At 41.8% G+C, this 18836-nt stretch overlaps 1 protein-coding gene and 1 non-coding gene across 4 annotated transcripts in view; one reads left to right on the forward strand and one right to left on the reverse strand.

Moving 5' to 3' along the window:
• Positions 1–18836, forward strand: part of LTBP1 (latent transforming growth factor beta binding protein 1) — a 430385-nt gene that overhangs the window by 7052 nt on the left and 404497 nt on the right. The gene's annotated exons all lie outside the window — the stretch shown is intronic.
• LOC132502240 (U6 spliceosomal RNA) lies at positions 624–731 on the reverse strand. Its single transcript, XR_009534435.1, has one exon. It is a non-coding gene; the product is annotated as a U6 spliceosomal RNA (small nuclear RNA).

Raw genomic sequence — 18836 nt, forward strand, 5'->3', positions numbered from 1 at the left:
CCCCAGTGCTGGGAGCAGGGGTGGGAGGGTCGGCTGGAAAATCTTGTCGTGCGGCACAGACCGCCCGGTGAAGGGAGAAGGACCCAGAGGTCAAGTTCACACTGGGTCAAATATGTGTTCTCAGCACTGGTTAAAACAAACATTTAGGAACCATAAATCCTGGGCTGCGATCATACTTAAACCTTCATTGTGAAACCCTGCAGCCCCTGGGCCAACCTGAACACCCCGCCCTCCAGCCCCTGCCCGGCCTGCTTTAGTGAAGTGTTTCTCTGCCCGGTGAACCCTTGGCCCTTAGGAAGCCTGACTTGTTCAAAGGACCTTTGGCCACCACAGGAGTCTGCTGTTTCTGAGCCTGTTATTTGTTGTCTTGGATATTCCAAACATACTCAAACATGTTTGGGAGCTCAATTAAATTTTCCTAAAATGCAGATTTTGCTTCCAAGTTCTTCCTAGCAATAAACAGGGCAACTAGGAGTGCTGGGGCGGTGTCACCACTCTTGTAACACTGACCAAGATCAGAGCAGGGGCTGAGAAGCTGCTGATGAGGGGAGGGTAATTTGTGCAGTGCTTTAGAGCCTGTGGAGGGCGTTCGCTTTCTTTCTTTTACTTTAAAAAAAAAAAAAAAAAAAAAGGAATGCTTCACGAATTTGCATGTCATCCTTGTGCAGGGGTCATGCTAAATCTTCTCTGTATCTTTCCAGTATTAGTATATGTGCTGCAGAAGCCAGCACTGGAGAGCATTTTCCTGACCTTCACACACTGGGAGTGTAGACCAGGCAGCCATGATTTATTACTCCCTTTTTAAATGGGGGGCAGGGCTCAGACCCCACCCCAGCTCTGTGGCTCTTGGTTTATTGTTCTTTCTACTGCCCTAGGCTTCCTGGACGTCCAGTGTGGCAGCATCTCTCTTGAGGTCTTGGTCTTTGACTCTCCTGACAGCCCTGCTTTGGACTGGCTTTCACTGCCTCAATTCACTGTGTGATTTCCCAAGCCTGTAACAAAGTACCGCAAACTGGGTGGCTTAGAACAACAGAAATGTATTGTCTCAGAGTTCTGGAGGCTAGAAGTCCAAAATCAGGGTGTCGAGAGGGTTGGTTCCTTGTGAGGGAAGATCCGTTCCAGGCCTCTCTCCCTGGCTAGCAGAAGGCTGTCTTCTCCTTGTGTTTCTTCAACCTCATTTCCCCGCTATGCATGTCTATCTTTGTGTCCAAATTTCTCCTTTTTATAAGGACACAAGTCATATCAGATTAGAGCTCACCCTAATGACCTCATTTTTAACTTGCTTACCCCTGTAAAGACCCTATCTCCAAATAAGGTCACAAACTAAGGTACCAGGGATCAGGAATCCAACATAGCTTTCTTTGTGGGGGGAACCATTCAACTCATAATAGAAGGCCATAGATGCTCTGCACGTGGGCTTGAGAAGTGGGCTGCTCAGAGCTGGGCCACCCCTGAGGCAGTCAGGGATTCCCTAGCAATGACCCCGGGGTGGCTGGGCAGAGGCTCAGTTGCGCTTCTCCCACATAGTCTGTGACTGTGAATCTAATGTGGCTTCTTCCCTAATTCAGGAGCTCTGGATGCTTCAGGGAGCAGAAAATGTGAGGAATTGGCCACTGGTGATTTTGGTTATACCTCTGGCCATTTCCACTTGGTCTGCTTTAAAGAGATTCTATGGTGCCTCTTAAACATGAATGTGCAGCTGGTCGCTGGAGGAGTTTGTTAAACTGCTTTCTTGAATCAGTCTCTGGGATTTTTATTTAATAAGCACATCAGGTGATGCTGATGGAGGTGGCCCACCTTTTGAGAAACAGTGATCCAGAAGGAACCCTGTCCTGGGCAATATTTATGACACTTTGTGTGGGAATCTGAAGGCCAAGCCTAACACTTAGAAACTTGTCAAGGCGGGAGCCCTCTAAACATTGCTTTAGGTCAGTTTTAAATAGTACGTACAAAGATGGCTGCATACGGGGTTATTACACCCAGTTTTTCTTTAGTTAGTTGAATGATAGATACATGTATTTTTACAAGAGTTGGACACTTGCAAAGTTGTTAATGATACATAGGTGGTTAAATAAAGTGGTTTTAAAAAAAGGTTGAAACACTTTGGAACACATTGGGCACTTTTTCCACTAAATATTTTATTTTTAATTATAAAATATTTTAAATACACAAAAATGCAGAAAATAATATATCCAGCTGCTGCTCATCGGGCTCATGTTTTTAAAACCACCCTGATGTGATAATTAAGCACAATAATTTACAGATAAGGGAGAAACTATGGTCTTATCTTGCTCTTTTTTTTTTTTTTTTTTGGCTGTGTTGGGTCTTCATTGCTGCACACGGGCTTTCTCTAGTTGTGGCGAGTGGGGGCTACTCTTCATGGTGATGCACAGGCTTCTCATTGCGGTGGCTTCTGTTGGTGGAGTATGGGCTCTGGGCGCACGGGCTTCAGTAGTTGCAGTGTGCGTACTCTAGAGCATAGGCTCAGTAGTTGTGGCACCCGGGCTTAGTTGCTCCGTGGCATGTGGGATCGTCTGAGACCAGGGATCGAACCCGTGTCCCTTGCACTGGCAGGTGGATTCTTAACCACTGTGCCACCAGGGTTATCTTGCTCTAACTGCATGTTTTACTAATGATGTTTCCTATCTTCCTAGGGGAGAGAAGATAGTACATAAATTGTTGGTGTGACACAAACTGGTTGTTTTGGTACTTATGGAAAAATACATCAGAGCTGTATTTGTATAAGCTCATGTGCACCTATTAATTTGCCTAGCTTATTATTAAGGATTGAACATTTCATGTAAGCACAGTCCATTGGGCACCAAGAATCTGTGTGCACAGTGTCATTTAGACCCAAGACAATGTGGTTACAAGAAGGAAATGCTACCTGTTACTGTCCCACCTGACCCGCCTTTCTTGCCTTCCTCCTCTTTCTCTCCTTACTAGGCCTCAGTTTTGCTTGCCCTGAACTAGAGGCAGTATAGGTCCGTGGTTAGAAGTTCAGTCTTTGGAGTTAGAATACAAGGCACCTAACTTGATGTTAACACTTTGTCAACACATCCTCACTATGTGACCTTGGACTGTGAGAGCTGGGGCAAGGCTAAGTTACCCCATTCAGAGGACAGGTGTGATGATGGTTTGTGCCATCATTCAGAGGCTTGTTGGGGGACCGCATGAAGTAATATACAAAGAGTTCTCGGAGAGCAGCTGTCCCCCTGCCCCCCGCACAACAGTATTTGACAGATGTGAGCTCTCAGGGGTTCCTGTTTGCTTGCTTAGACCCTCTCCCTCCTGGGTGCCTCAGCTTTTTACACACCCCTCTTGGTGTTCTCAGATCCCCTGGTGAAAATCATGGCTCTCTCTTCCCCTCTCTGGGAGCACTCTGTTTTCACTCTTACTTTGCTCTGGGTGTGGCTGGACCAGGGGAGAGGGGCATCTGCCTCCCCATCAACGTGGAGCTCCTGGGGAGCGGCATTTTCTTTCTTTCTTTTCTTTAACAAACACTTTTTTAAAATAAGTTTATTTATTTTTGGCTGCGTTGGGTCTTCATTGCTGCACACAGGCTTTCTCTAGTTGTGGAGAGTGGAGGCTACTCTTCATTGCGGAGCACGGGCTCTAGGGTGTGCAGGCTTCAGTAGTTGTGGTACATAGGCTTATTTGTCCGCGGGATGTGGGATCTTCCCAGACCAGGGATCCAACCTGTGTTGGTCCATTCATCGGCAGGCAGATTCTTAACCACTGTGCCACCAGCGAAGTCCTGCAGGATTTTCTTTGTGTCATTTTAAGTACCCAGGCTCTGTTCCTTGCCATAGTACAAATGCTAACTGAATTGAGTGGAAATGAATTGAACCAGCATCTCTGATTTTGCTGTGTTGTAAATACTATCCTCTAAATGCTACATAAAGAAATCTACTTCGTTTTTTGTTTCCTCTCACCTTTGGGCAATAATTCTCCTTTGGTTTTCTTTCTACTATTTTTTCTGTGTGCTCATCCCTTGCCTGACAGACACTGCTTATTATGACAGCTTTTCAAGGACACACCACCTTATTCCATTTCCTCCTACTTCTCTGAAGGCTACCCTGGCATGGCGCAAACTTTAAGACAGCTTTTCCTTTCTCACTGCCAATTTTAGAATCTTTCTGCTAAACATCATCTGATAGAGATTTGGGACTAAGTAAAATGAATGTTGTATGATTTTCCCTGTAATTTTAGATCCCCAAATACTTCTCTTGGCCAACTACACTATTCCCTGTGGTTTTTTCACTCCACTACATTTGAGTAATATTGTTGGCATGGACCTAAGTAAACAGTTTGCGAAATGTCGTGTTTTGTAAATTAGGAGATGGATGAGCTGGTTTTTTAATACATGCTCTTGGTTCTGCTGGACCAGAGGAAGGATGAGTTTGGTCAGTGGATGGGAAGACAAATTGGAGGAAGGTTTTTTTAAATTTGTTTTATTTATTTATTTTTGGCTGCATTGGGTCTTCGTTGCTGCACTCGGGCTTTCTCTAGTTGTGGCGAGCGGGGGCTACTCTTCGTTGCGGCGCATGGGCTTCTCATTGCGGTGGCTTCTCTTGTTGCGGGGCACGGGCTCTAGGTGTGTGGGCTTCAGTAGTTGTGGCACTTGGGCTCAGTAGTTGTGGCTCGCGGGCTCTAGAGCACAGGCTCGGTAGTTGTGGCGCACGGGCTTAGTTGTTCCGCGGCATGTGGGATCTTCCCGCACCAGGGCTCGAACCTGTGTCCCCTGCATTGGCAGGTGGATTCTTAACCACTGTGCCACCAGGGAAGTCCCTGGGGGGAGGTGTTTTTAACTGAAGTTGATGTGGTCAATTTACTCATCCGTTATTTAAAGGTGAGAACTAAATGGTTGGAGGGGAACCTTCAGAAGTATATTTTGGTAATGAATTAAGGGAGAATCTTCACAGGGGAAGGAAGATGTATCCAGCAAAAAGCCACTGGGGGAAAAGAGGATCATAAAATAAGGAAAATATAATAATAAGGATCCTGTGTCTTTGTAGACTTTAAAATGTTTGTATTTCTTACAGGATTACCAAACAATTCCAATCTCCCTTTCAATCTTGCAGGAACTTCAGTTTATTATTGTTACTATAAAATAAAAGTAGAATCTCTATCCTTTCACCCATATGTGTTACATTTAACACCATATCAAGTGGGCAGTTAACAATTAGCATCTTCAACATGTTTCATTGTAAAAGCCATTTAAGTCGGCTAAGAGGTACCACCTCATCTTGATGAATCATTTGCTACATTGGTTCAAGAGTGGGAGCGCTTCTGTCTCTGCCATTAGCTGTGAAGTTTCAAGCAGATCAATTAATTAACTCCTCAGATTTTTTTTCAAGCTGAATGAAATGAATGGTGATAGGGCCATTCATCACCCAACCTAATTCAAGTCATTCTTGTGAATTTTGGGCATACAAATCCTCTTCTGTCTTAACTTTTTTTTTTAATTGGGGTATAATTGCTTCACAATGTTGTGTTAGTTTGTGCTGTACACGAAGTGAATCAGCCATATGTATACATATATCTCCTCCCTCTTGGACCTACGCCCCCCCTGCCCCACATCCCACCCATCTAGGTCACCACAGAGCACCAAGCTGAGCTTCCTGTGCTATACAGCGGGTTCCCACTAGCTATCTATTTTACACATTTTTCACAGTGTGTCACTGTTGTGTGTGTGCACTTGTGGATGTGTGCTTCCCGGCTGGATGTGAGCTCTGTCTGTGAGGGATTGATCAACACCATAACCATCTTGGTATCCTTGGTACCTAGTAAGCACATAGACTTTTATGGAAGGAATGAATGAATGAATGATTAATTGAATGAATGAATTCATTTGTTGTACTTCACTGAGTCCCTGTGTGCTAGGTACTGGCACACAGAAGGTGTTAAGATTTATTTTCTATGAAGAAAATAAAACAGGGAGAGAGGATAGAGAGTGATGGGGGCCGGGGGCCGGGGGATGGAGTAAGGAAAGGTCACTGTAAGGAAGTGGTTTATGAGACCTGTGTGATATGAAAGGGTCTGGTGGAAGAGCCTTTTTGGACAAGAGCACAGCTAGCACAAAGGCCCTGGGGTGGGAAATACATTAAGCATGGCCCTGTACAGGGACCCAGAAGTGAGTTTTGTTGGGTTGTTAGTGTAGGCTAGAGTAATAGGGGATAAGGGAGACAGGGCTGCATCCCCTGTCAGGTCTTGTAGGCTGTGGAAAGCCATAAATAGGGGACTTACAAATGCAAGTAGATTTTATTATTAAGGAATAAACACAATACAGGATTTGGTATTTATCAGCACTACTTTTCTATGTCTGTGAGTCTGTTTCTGTTTTGTAAATAAGTTCATTTGTATCATATTTTATTTATTTTATTTTCTTTGCGGTACATGGGCCTCTCACTGTTGTGGCCTCTCCCATTGCGGAGCACAGGCTCCGGATGCGCAGGCTCAGTGGCCATGGCTCACGGGCCCAGCCGCTCCGCGGCATGTGGGATCCTCCCGGACTGGGGCACAAACCCGTGCCCCCTGCATCGGCAGGCGGACTCTCAACCACTGCGCCACCAGGGAAGCCCTGTATCATATTTTAGATTCCACGTATAAAGTGGAAGTAAGTAAGTGGACTTACTTCACTTAGTATGACAATCTCTAGGTCCATCCATGTTGCTGCAAATGGCATTATTTCATTCTTTTTTATGGCTGAGTAGTATTCCATTGTATATGTATGCCACATCTTCTTTATCCATTCATCCATTGATGGACATTTAGGTTGTTTCCATGTCTTGGCTATTGTAAATAGTGTTGCTATAAACATTGGGGTTCATGTATCTTTTCGAATTATAGTTTTCCCTAGATATATGGCCAGGAGTGGGATTGCTGGATCATATGGCAACCCTATTTTTGCTTTTTAAAGAGACCTCCATACTGTTTTCCATAGTGGCTGCACCAATTTACATTCTCACCAACAGTGTAGATGTTTTCTCCACACCCTGTCCAGCATTTGTTATTTGTAGATTTTCTGATGATGCCCATTCTAACTGGTGTGAGGTAATACCTCATTGTAGTTTTGATTTGCATTTCTCTAATAATTAGTGATGTTGAACATCTTTTCATGTGCCTATTGGCCATCTGTATGTCTTCTTTGGAGAAATGTCTGTTTAGGTCTTCTGCCTATTTTTTGATTGAGTTGTTGTTGTTTTTGTTGAGTCGTGAGCTGTTTGTACATCTTGGAAATTAAGCCCTTGTTGGTCTCATTGTTTACAAATATTTTCTCCCATTCCATAGGTTGTCTTTTCATTTTGTTTATGGTTTCCTTTGCTGTGCAAAAGCTTATAAGTTTGATTAGGTCCCATTTGTTTATTTTTGCCTTTCTTTCTATTGCCTTGGGAGACTGACCTAAGAAAACATTGCTATGATTTATGTCAGAGAATGTTTTGTGTATGTTCTTTTCTAGGAGTTTTATGGTGTCATGTCTTATATTTAAGTCTTTAAGGCATTTTGAGTTTATTTTTGTGTATGGTGTGAGGGTGTGTTCTAACTTCATTGATTTACATGCAGCTGTCCAGTTTTCCCAGCACCACTTGCTGAAGAGACTGTCTTTTCTTCATTGTATATTCTTGTCCATTGTATATTCTTGTCTCTTTTGTCAAAGATTAATTGACTGTACATGTGTGGTTTTATTTCTGGGCTTTCTATTCTGTTCCATTGATCCATATGTCAGTTTTTGTGCCAGTACCACGCTGTTTTGATTACTGTAGCTTTGTAGTATTGTCTGAAGTCTGGGAGGGTTATGCCTCCAGCTTTGTTCTTTTTCTTCTGGATTACTTTGGCAATTCTGGGTCTTTCATGGTTCCATATAAGTTTTAGGAGTATTTGTTCTAGTTCTGTGAAAAATGTCATAGGTATTTGATAAGGGATTGAATTAAATCTGTAGATTGTTTTGGGCAGTATGGCCATTTTAACTGTATTAATTCTTCCAATTCAATGTTTCATTGTTCTCAATGTATAAGTCTTTCATCTACTTAGGTTTATTCCTAAGTACTTTTTTTTTTGGATGTGATTTTAAAAGGGGTTGCTTTATTACTTTCCCTTTCTGATATTTCATTGTTAGTGTAAAGACATGCAACAGATTTCTGAATGTTAATCGAAAAATAATGTTTTAAATAGAAAATTGAATCACCTTTGTTGTTAATTTTTATTGATGAGAAAAGCTGCATATAGAATAGTGAAGTACCCAAGGCCATACATAAATTACTGTTGCAGTCTAACTGCCTGCATTGTACCCAGATGGCCAGACCAGCCCCATGCTGATTGGACCTCTGTGCCTCTGCTGAGCTCTGGCAGAAGGTGACACTCTCACCAGAGCCATGAGGCCAAGACTTAGGATGGAAGTTTGAGGATCAAAAAAAAAAAAAAAAAAAGTCTCTGGTCACTGCTGTGTTGAAAAGCAAACTAGGGGGGATCTTCACATGGTACTAAATAAAAAATAAAATGTTAAATCCTTTAAAAAACTTTAAACATAAAAATCCCAATCTTGTGCTTGTAGAAAATTCACAGAGAGCAGTTAGGATGTGTTAAAGTAAGAGTGTAAAATTTTTGGAATACATTTGAATTCTGTTCTGAAGTTTTCTTCAATGCCTCCGCCCCATCTAACTTATTGTTGGTGGGGTGAGCCCGAGATAGGTGCAAAGGTAGCCTCTGCTGGGAGATTTTGTTCCTATTTGTAAATGAGGTTAATACCACCCTTTGCAGTTAAGAGCAAATAAAATGAGGTTCATGAACATTCTTCACAGAAGAGCCCTATAAACATAAGGTGATATTATTAATAAAGTTTTTCTGGCTGTTTTGTGAAAACTTTTCAATTGTTGGTGAAAACTTTTTTTCTGTAATGTGTTGGTATATTTCTTTTCTTGAAAATTAGAATGCTTGGGACTTCCCTGGTGGTCTAGCAGTTAAGACTCCGCACTCCCAACGCAGGGGGCCTGGGTTTGATCCCTGGTCAGGGAACTGGATCCCACATGCATGCCGCAACTAAGAGCCCACATGCTGCAACTAAAGATCCTGCACGTGGCAACGCAGATGCCGCGTGATGCAACTAAGACCTGGTGCAGCCAAATAAATAAATAAATATTAAAAAAAATATATATATATAAAAAAGAAAATTAGAATGCTTAATGTATTTCAGTAAGTTTTGGGGGTCACAGATCTTGTGTATCACACCTCTACAGTGATCATCCCGTTTATGGTCTCTGGGGGCACATCCTGGAAGTTGGCTTGAAAATAAGCAAAAATACCTAACTCTCCACTTTAATTCCCCATCCACATGCACGAGTGATTTGTTTTAGTCTCCTAAAAGTAGAGTGCAAGCAAAGACGAAGATTTCTTCTTTTGAGAAAGCTCCGTTTCTTTCTTATTGTGATAGTGAAAAGGTTATGTTTTTAGTCCAAAATTTCTCAGTAATTGGAGGTGAAATAATGCAGATGATAAATTAAAGTCAGGGACCCTGTTTTTTTGTTTTACTTTGTATCCTTTGGGAAGTTGGCCTACCCAGTGGTTCTGCATATACAATAGACCCTTAGTTGCTTGATTAATAAGCATTACAAGTCACATTTGTTTTGAGGAAAAGACCAGCTGAAATTCATTTAACTCAGTGGCTACCGAGATTATGTCAGTAAGCTGTTGCTTTTGTTATGAGAGAATGTATATCGCAACAAATCTCCCTGGGTGACAGTTTTTAATGCTCAGTGTTGAGTGCTAGAGGCTCTTTCTCTGGTAAAATGGCCCCATTCCTTCCTATAATACAGACTGCTTGAGTGGCACTTCATAGACCTAGGGATTCTCAAAGCATGGTCCCTGGACCAGGAGCAGCAGCATTGCCTGGGAACTCATTAGAAATGCAGATTCTCAGGCCCCACCCTGGACTCGCTGAAGCAGAAACTCTGAGGTTGGGGCCCAGCACTCTGTGTTTTAATGTGCCCTCCAGGGGGTGCCGTTATAGTTGTGGTTTGAGAACCACTACTCTCGCTAAACCCATCTCCTCCTCCCTTTCTGTGTCCCCCCCAGCACCCCTCCTTGATCATCCAAGGGGGAGAAGGAGTACAGGGAAATTGGCTCCTTTGGGCTCCAGGCCTTGGGGACTAGAAGCTTGTGTTTTCTCCCCTTCCCAACGGAATGGAGCGATTCCCTTGTCTCAGGTGGGAATTCTGGACCTGACCAGATGCAGCTGTGCACATTGACACACAGCCTGTTCTGCACAGTGACCGAGGAGACTTGGAGAAGCCGTTTTGCCATCCAGTGAACGTGAGTTTTGTACCTTTGGGCCTTCCTAGTTCTGTTCTTTACTGTGGACAGTGCTGAAATCACTTCTTCATGTTCTTCAGAGCTGCAGTTATCAACTTTGTGTGGTGCATGGATCCCCTCTGTCTCACAACCCCCTGTGGGATGTATAAGAAATGCAAGTTGTGGGAATGAACTTATTTAGGAGACAGAAACAGACTCACAGACATAGAAAACAAACTTATGGTTACCAAAGAGGAAAGAGGGTGGGGAAGGGATAAATTAGGAGTTTGGGATTGGCAGATACAAACACTATATATAAAATATCAATAGATAAATGACAAGGTTCTACTATATAGCACAGGGAACTATATTCAGTGTCCTCTAATAAACCATAATGGAAAAGAATATGAAAAGGAATATATATATATATATACACATATATATGTAGTGTGTATACACACACACACACACACACACACTGAAAAACTTTGCTGTACACCAGAAACTAACACAACATTGTAAATCAATTATACTCCAATTAAAAAAAAAGAAATGCAGTTTATGGGGCCCCACCCCAGACCTACCACAGTGGAACCCCCAGGGGTGACCCATGACCCTCGTTTTCACAAGCACCCAGCCAACTGATCCACATGGAAGCTTGAGGACCCTGGGTTTAAAGTGGGTATACTGAAATAAAAGATGTCACAGGCAAGGAATGATGAGAAAGGTATTACACAATAAATAAAAGGAACAGGAGTGAATGTGACATCTTGTTTTGGAGGCAGGTGCTGCTACTCATTTCCAAGATAGTTTAGAAGTGAAATGAAGAGCAAGCTGTGGTCCAGAACATGCCCTCGGCATTGGCAGGGACAAAGCTTTCTCGTGTGAAGATAAGGAAGTTCAGACGGAGAATGGACAAGGCAGAGTAGCTTGGCCATTCCTTGGGGTCCTGCTGACTCATTCCTAGAAGTCACTGGAGGAATGCATCAGATCTTTGGAAACTGACCAGTTGAGAATTCCAGCAATGACACACACTTTTATGAGATGTGTATTTAGGAGAAGAATTGCCTATAATAAGACTAGGAAACTTTGTAGAGAAAGAGTGAATGAGGAGTTGCTTTGCTTGTCCTGTGAAATAGGGACTGTTTTTCCCCAACACATATCTTTTTTTTTTTCTTGCAAAATAATGAATGCAAAAACACTTTATCTGTGTATGGAAGAAAAATTAGGTTTTTAAAAAATATTTATTTCTTCTCCAAATAGAAAGTTTTTTTGGGGGAAGGTACCTTATTTAAATCATCAGTTACTGTGGTAATAGTTATATGTGGTTAAAAGTAAATATTTTATTTTTTCTTCCCAAACATCTAGTTATTTCCAAATACCTACATGTTACTTTTGATAAAACATTCAAATGTTTGAATATCATGTAGATAAGGCCATAATACTAGAAAATGGTGCTCAAATTTTGAAAAGACCCAAATTTCAGGAATGGCTTAAAATATGAATTTTTAAAAAAAATTAGTTTTCACTCCTTCTGTCTTAGATGGGTAAACCCCCTTTTTTTTTTAAAACAACTGTTAACATTTTTATAGCTGAGTTATCTCTCTGTATATGTCCTTAGAGGCCTATATCTTACATTTGCTAACCTTTCATTTTAATTCACTAAACTTTTTATAAATTATCTACTATATAGAAGGCCTTGTGTTATGGGCTAAGAAGACCCTGCTCTGTGGAGCTGACAGTCTAGTGGAAAGGACAAGATGACCATAATACTAGGAGTGTGGCAGACACACCCTAAGGTAACCCCTGATGGGTGACACCCTTGTATAATTCCCTCCTCTTGAGTGTGAGAAGAACCTGTGACTTGCTTCAAGTCAATAGAATATGCAAAAGGCGATGGAATGTCATTTCCTTGACTTTGTTGTGTTATATACGACTCCATCTTAGCCAACTGGAGTAAGAGACTTCCTGCTGGCTTGGAAAAAGTATGCTGCCCTGTTGGGCTTGTGGCTTGCCTATGCAGGGGACCATGTGGCAGGAAGCTGTGGGCTGGGTCTAGCTGGTAGCCAGTATGAACCTGGGGTGCTCAGTCCGAAGTCTGCCAAAAACCTGAATGGTCTTGAAAGTAGATTCTTCCCCACTTGAGCCTCAGATGAGACTGCAGCCCCACTCACACCTTGATTATAGCCTTGTGAAGAGCTAGGTCCTGAAGCAGAGGACTGGGTTCATCTGTGCCCAGACTACTCACTTATAGAAACTGTGAGATAATAAATGTGTATTGTTATAAGCCTTTGAAATGGTGATACTTTGTTAGGTACCACTAGAAGAAAGTTGATACAAGGAAGAATGTGCAGATGCCGGAAGAGCAGCCCAGCCCCAAGTCTCGTTCATTCATCTAACGAGCACCTAGTGAACACATTCTATGTGTCATCCACTTTCCCAGCACTGGAAATGCAAACATGAATAAAACATGGTTGTACCTTCAAGTAGCTCCCAGTCTGGAGTAGTGGGGCTATGAGAGAAGGACGTTGCTCTCCCTTGGGGGAATATTAGAGTAGAAATGGTTTGAAATGGCTTTTGAGGATAGAGAGAACTTGGACTTGGGGAGTCTGTTGGTGGGAAAACCTCTCGTTCAGGTAATGGATGGTGCTGACTTTTACAGTTTGGCTGGAAAAGGGGTTTTCACTTTTGGAGGGTTTGGATTTGCTTTAACCGTAAGTCTTTATTGAAGAGGAAGAATACCATTGCAGTAGATGAATAAGGCACCCTCATAGATTAAAGGGGTAAGCTCTATGGCCAAAGTGGACAGCATAACATTTTATTTTAAAAACAATAAAATTACAAATCATAAGGGCTCTGAAGCATCCTCTGATAATCTTTCCCTTTCATTCAAGTCCTATATTGGATCACTGAATCATAAAACCAGATTGTCAAAATAGTCCTGAATAATTTTCTTCTAAGCCAATTATTTTTTCTTATTGAGGGGGACTTGTGGGTAATGAAGACAGCAGCTTACATTTATTATGTTTTTAGCCTTTAGCTGAGGGCACCCAAATTAGGTCCTCTAAGGACCCTTTCCAAGGATGCTGTTTACAGAAGGTACCTACCATGCTACAAAGTGGTGTCCATAACAGGATGGCCTCACCCACAGCTCTGAGTTCCTAAATATGTCAGTCCAAAGAGGACCAGTGTGTATCTTCTTTCCAGTGTGTACCTGGACAAGCACACGACTGTCGGCTTCTGCTTTATTGCCGGTGATCATCTCATAATACCGCTGATATTACAAGTGCTTTTGGCCAAGCCTCTTTTTTTTGGATCTGAATACATTTCAGGTTCCCCTTCATCTCTCCTGATGTTTCTCATCACTCAGCTTGGTGGTATAACACATGGCTTTGAAGGGCTTCTCTGATCTTGTGATCTTATGAAATCTCCTTTCCTGATGGTTTTTCAAAAACAGGAGAGCAGTTTCTCTGGCCTGTTTTAACGCAGGTATACCTGTAGAGTGGGCTTGGCTTGTGGGCCTGCGGGGCCAGGATGTGAGAATGGAAATCAATTTCTCTTCTCCTCTAGGCTCCAGGCTCCAGGCCCCAGTGGGGTGGCAGAGGTTCTGTAGGCAGGTCTGGGGATGTTGAGGGGTGAGAATGCAGACATTCAGGGGTGGATGGTGCCCTGTGTAACCCTCCAGGGGTACTTCTTGGTTTCTTCTGGAAACAGCAGGGAAGACCAGAGTGTTCCCTTTTCCATCCCTTCCATATCTGGCGTTTGATCAGCTCCTTTCCCTTTCCCACACTTTAAGGTTCTCTGCCCATCTGTTCCTGAAGGAAGGTCACAGATAATTTGAAGCATTCTGAGGGTGTTTTCTGCTATCAGTTGCAGGTGCCAGAAGGTTTCTTTTCTATTCTTTCTTTTTTTTTTTTTTTTTGCAGTACACTGGCCTCTCACTGTTGTGGCCTCTCCCATTGTGGAGCACAGGCTCCGGACGCTCAGGCTCAGTGGCCATGGCTCACGGGCCCAGCCGCTCCACAGCATGTGGGATCTTCCCGGACCGGGGCACGAACCCGTGTCCCCTGCAATGGCAGGCAGACTCTCAACCACTGCGCCACCAGGGAAGCCCTCTATTCTTTCTTGTGCCTAGTACATGGTGGATACTCAAAAAATATTTTTGAATGAATGAATCTTTCACATCTTTCTGACCCTGTTGGCACAATTGAGTCTTATAAACACAGAAGATTGAACTTGATTCATCTGTATTTCTGAGGGAAGTCTAGACTCTCAGGGCAGGGGATCAGCTAGGACTTTTAGGATGATGTTGGTGAGCACATCGATTGACTGGAGGATAAAGCAGAGGCAGCTGGAGCCAAGTGGAGTGGGCGTCTGCAGGGTGTGGTGCGAGAGAGGGTGGACTCTGAGGCAGAGTTAAGCAGGACCCTGTGGTTGTAAGAGGAAGTTACACAGACTGGCCAAAGGAAAAGAGGCTCTTTATTGCCAGGTAACTGGGAGGCCTAAGGTTGATGCTGGCTTTAGGTCTTGCTGGATCTAAGGGTTTGAATGGTCATAACAGGACCAAATTGGCTACATAATCTGCAGGCCTCAGTGCAAAATGAAAATGTGGGAACCCTTGTTAAAAACCATTTACCTAGCAGTAGGTTAAGTGTGAGCTATTGTTAATTTCCAAGCAAGAATAGTAATAACCAAGGGTAAGTCCTGCATTTTACCATTTTGGGAGCTGCTTTCTTGATCCAGTGCTTATTGTGCCCACTGATATTCTGTATCTATGCAGTTTGCAGAGGTTTCAGGCCAATTAGCTTACAATCTCTTCAGGTCTACTGGATATTTTCATGATCTCTGGGTGTTCTGCCAGCCTGAAGTGCTTCTAGAGCTCACATTTAATTTTCAGATTTCAACCCAGTGATGACTATTTTTATCAGATCATATGGAGACAAAGTATAGAGGAGGTAAAAAAATATTTTTTAGTGTGAGTTTAGTATGAGTAACTTTTCCATCAAGTTCTAATGGAGTTCCAGTTTAAAATTTTCAATTAGAAACACATGGAGTGAGTTTTCCCAAAGTTTCCCGGAGTGAGTTTCCCTTAACACTGTCGGTTTGGAGTCATATTATTCTTTACTATTTGCTTATATTGTTTACATGAAGACTGGTATCTGGGTCACTAACCACATTTTCATGAATTTGGATGCTTTTCGTCTAGGTTTCTTGAATACCCTCTTTGATGACTGTTTTATAAACTGCTAAATAAGTGAACGTGTGTGTGGGAGTGTTCTTCAGATACCTTGTCTGATTCATAGCACAGCACTGCAAAGCAGCTGTGTGGGGGGAAAAGTCCTAACGTTTCCTTAGTCATTTTTATGACTCAGTTTGGTATTAGGATTCTACCTGTCTGTGCAGCGTTTTCATCTGAGACAAATTAAGCTTTTGGGTGCCACGTAAAGGAAGGTGAATGTCAGAGTTCTCCACGAAGAGATTAGTCACCTCTTTAACTGTGTAAGGCGGTTGAGGGGCATCCTTTCTCTTGGGAAGCGCCGGCATTTGTTCATCGCTCACGGTGGACAGTTCATTGCTCACAGATAAACAGTTTACTTTCAAAGATTATAATAGCTACTACCCCTGGCTCCAAGTAGGATTACACAGTTAATAAAGATAGTTGTGGCAGATTTTTGAAAGTATGATGACAAAACTTTGACTTAAGAAGACAGTGCTTATTTTCTTTTGCTTGAATTTGTTACTCATTTTGCTTTTTATCTCATATCACAGAACATGTTACTCAAAGTTACAAAACAAAATATGATCTCATACTTGCTTACCTTTCTTTTTATATATTTGCCCACAAAAATACGTGTAACTATAGAGAGTTTAAGCCAACACGTTTTTTTTTTTAAACATCTTTATTGGAGTACAGTTGCTTTACAATGGTGTGTTAGTTTCTGCAAGCCAACACATTTTTTTTTAAACATCTTTACTAGAGTATAATTGCATTACAATGCTGGGTTAGTTTCTGCTGTATAACAAAGTGAATCAGCTATACATATACATATATCGCCATATCTCCTCCCTGTTGCGTCTCCCTCCCATCCTCCCTATCCCATCCCTCTAGGTGGTCACAAAGCACTGAGCTGATCTCCCTGTGCTATGCAGCTGCTTCCCACTAGCTATCTATTTTACTTTGGTAGTATATATAAGTCCATGCCACTCTCTTAATTCGTCCCAGCTTACCCTTCCCCCTCCCCGTGTCCTCTAGTTCATTCTCTACGTCTGCGTCTTTATTCCTGTCCTGTCCCTAGGTTCTTCATAACCTTTTTGTTTGTTTGTTTAGATTCCATACATGTGTTAGGATACGGTGTTTGTTTTTCTCTTTCTGACTTACTTCACTCTGTATGACAGACTCTAGGTCCATCCACTTCACTACAAATAACTCAATTTCGTTTCTTTTTATGGCAGAGTAATATTCCATTGTATATATGTGCCACATCTTCTTTATCCTTTCATCTGTTGATGGAAACTTAGGTTGCTTCCATGTCCTGGCTATTGTAAACAGACCTGCAGTGAACATTGTGGTACATGACTCATTTTGAATTATGGTTTTCTCAGGGTATATGCCCAGTAGTGGGATTGCTGGGTCGTATGGTAGTTCTAGTTTTAGTTTTTTAAGGAACCTCCATACTGTTCTCCATAGTGGCTGTATCAATTTACATTCCCACCAGCAGTGCAAGAGGATTCCCTTTTCTCCACACCCTCTCCAGCATTTACTGTTTGTAGATGGTTTGATGATGGCCATTCTGATAATGGCCACAGGTGTGAGTGATACCTCACTGTAGTCTTGATTTGCATTTCTCTAATGATTAGTGATGTTGAGCATTCTTTTATGTGTTTATTGGCAATCTTTATTGGTATATCTTCTTTGGAGAAATGTCTATTTAGGTCTCCTGCCCATTTTTGGATTGGGTTGTTTGTTTTTTTTGATACTGAGCTGCATGAGCTGCTTGTAAATTTTGGAGATTAATCCTTTGTCAGTTGCTTCATTTACAAATATTTTCTCCCATTCTGAGGGTTGTCTTTTCATCTTGTTTATGATTTCCTTTGCTGTGCAAAAGCTTTTAAGTTTCATTAGGTCCCATTTGTTTATTTTTGTTTTTATTTCCATTTCTCTAGGAGGTGGGTCAAAAAGGATCTTGCTGTGATTTATGTCATAGAGTGCTCTGCCTGTTTTCCTCTAAGAGTTTTATAGCGTGTGGACTTACATTTAGGTCTTCATCCATTGTGAGTTTATTTTTGTGTATGGTGTTAGCGAGTGTTGTAATTTCATTCTTTTATATGTAGCTGTAAGTTTTCCCAGCACCACTTATTGAAAAGGCTGCCTTTTCTCCATTGTGTATTCTTGCCTCCTTTATCAAAAATAAGGTGACCATATGTACGTCGGTTTATCTCTGGGCTTTCTATCCTGTTCCATTGATCTATATTTGTTTTTGTACCAGTACCATACTGTCTTGATTACTGTAGCTTTGTAGTATAGTCTGAAGTCAGGGAGCCTGATTCCTGCAGCTCTGTTTCTCTTTCTCAAGATTGCTTTGTCTATTCAGGGTCTTTTGTGTTTCCATACAAATTGTGAAATTTTTTGCTCTAGTCATGTGAAAATGCCATTGGTAGTTTGGTAAGGATTGCATTGAGTCTGTAGATTGCTTTGGGTAATATACTCATTTTCACAATGTTGAATCTTCCAATCCAAGGCCATGGTATATCTCTCCATATGTTTGTATCATCTTTAATTTCTTTCATCAGTGTCTTATAGTTTTCTGCATACAGGTCTTTTGTCTCATTAGGTAGGTTTATTCCTAGGTATTTTATTCTTTTTGTTGCCATGGTAAATGGGAGTGTCTCCTTAATTTCTCTTTCCGATTTTTCATCGGAAAATGCAAGAGACTTCTGTGCATTAATTTTATATTGTGCTACTTTACCAGATTCACTGATTAGCTCTAGTAGTTTTCTGGTAGTGTCTTTAGGATTCTCTATGTATAGTACCATGTCATCTGCAAACAGTGACAGCTGTACTACTTCTTTTCCAATTTGGATTCCTTTTATTTCTTTTTCTTCTCTGATTGCTGTGGCTAAAACTTCCAAAACTGTGTTGAATAATAGTGGTGAGAGTGGGCAACCTTGTCTTTTTCCTGATCTTACTGGAAATGGTTTCAGTTTTTCACCATTGAGAATGATATTGGCTGTGGGTTTGTCATGTATGCCCTTTATTATGTTGAGGTAAGTTCCCTCTATGCCTACTTTCTGGAGGGTCTTTATCATAAATGGGTGTTGAATTTTGTTGAAACCTTTTTCTGCATCTGTGAGATGATCATATGGTTTTTATCCTTCAATTTGTTAATATGGTGTATCACATTGATTGATTTGCATATACTGAAGAATCCTTGCATTCCTGGGATAAACCCCACTTGATCATGGTGTATGATCCTTTTAATGTGCTGTTGGATTCTGTTTGCTAGTATTTTGTTGAGGATTTTTGCATCTATGTTCATCACTGATACTGG

This window comes from Mesoplodon densirostris, chromosome 14 (genome assembly GCF_025265405.1).
Source record: "Mesoplodon densirostris isolate mMesDen1 chromosome 14, mMesDen1 primary haplotype, whole genome shotgun sequence".
Classification (NCBI taxonomy): domain Eukaryota; kingdom Metazoa; phylum Chordata; class Mammalia; order Artiodactyla; family Ziphiidae; genus Mesoplodon; species Mesoplodon densirostris.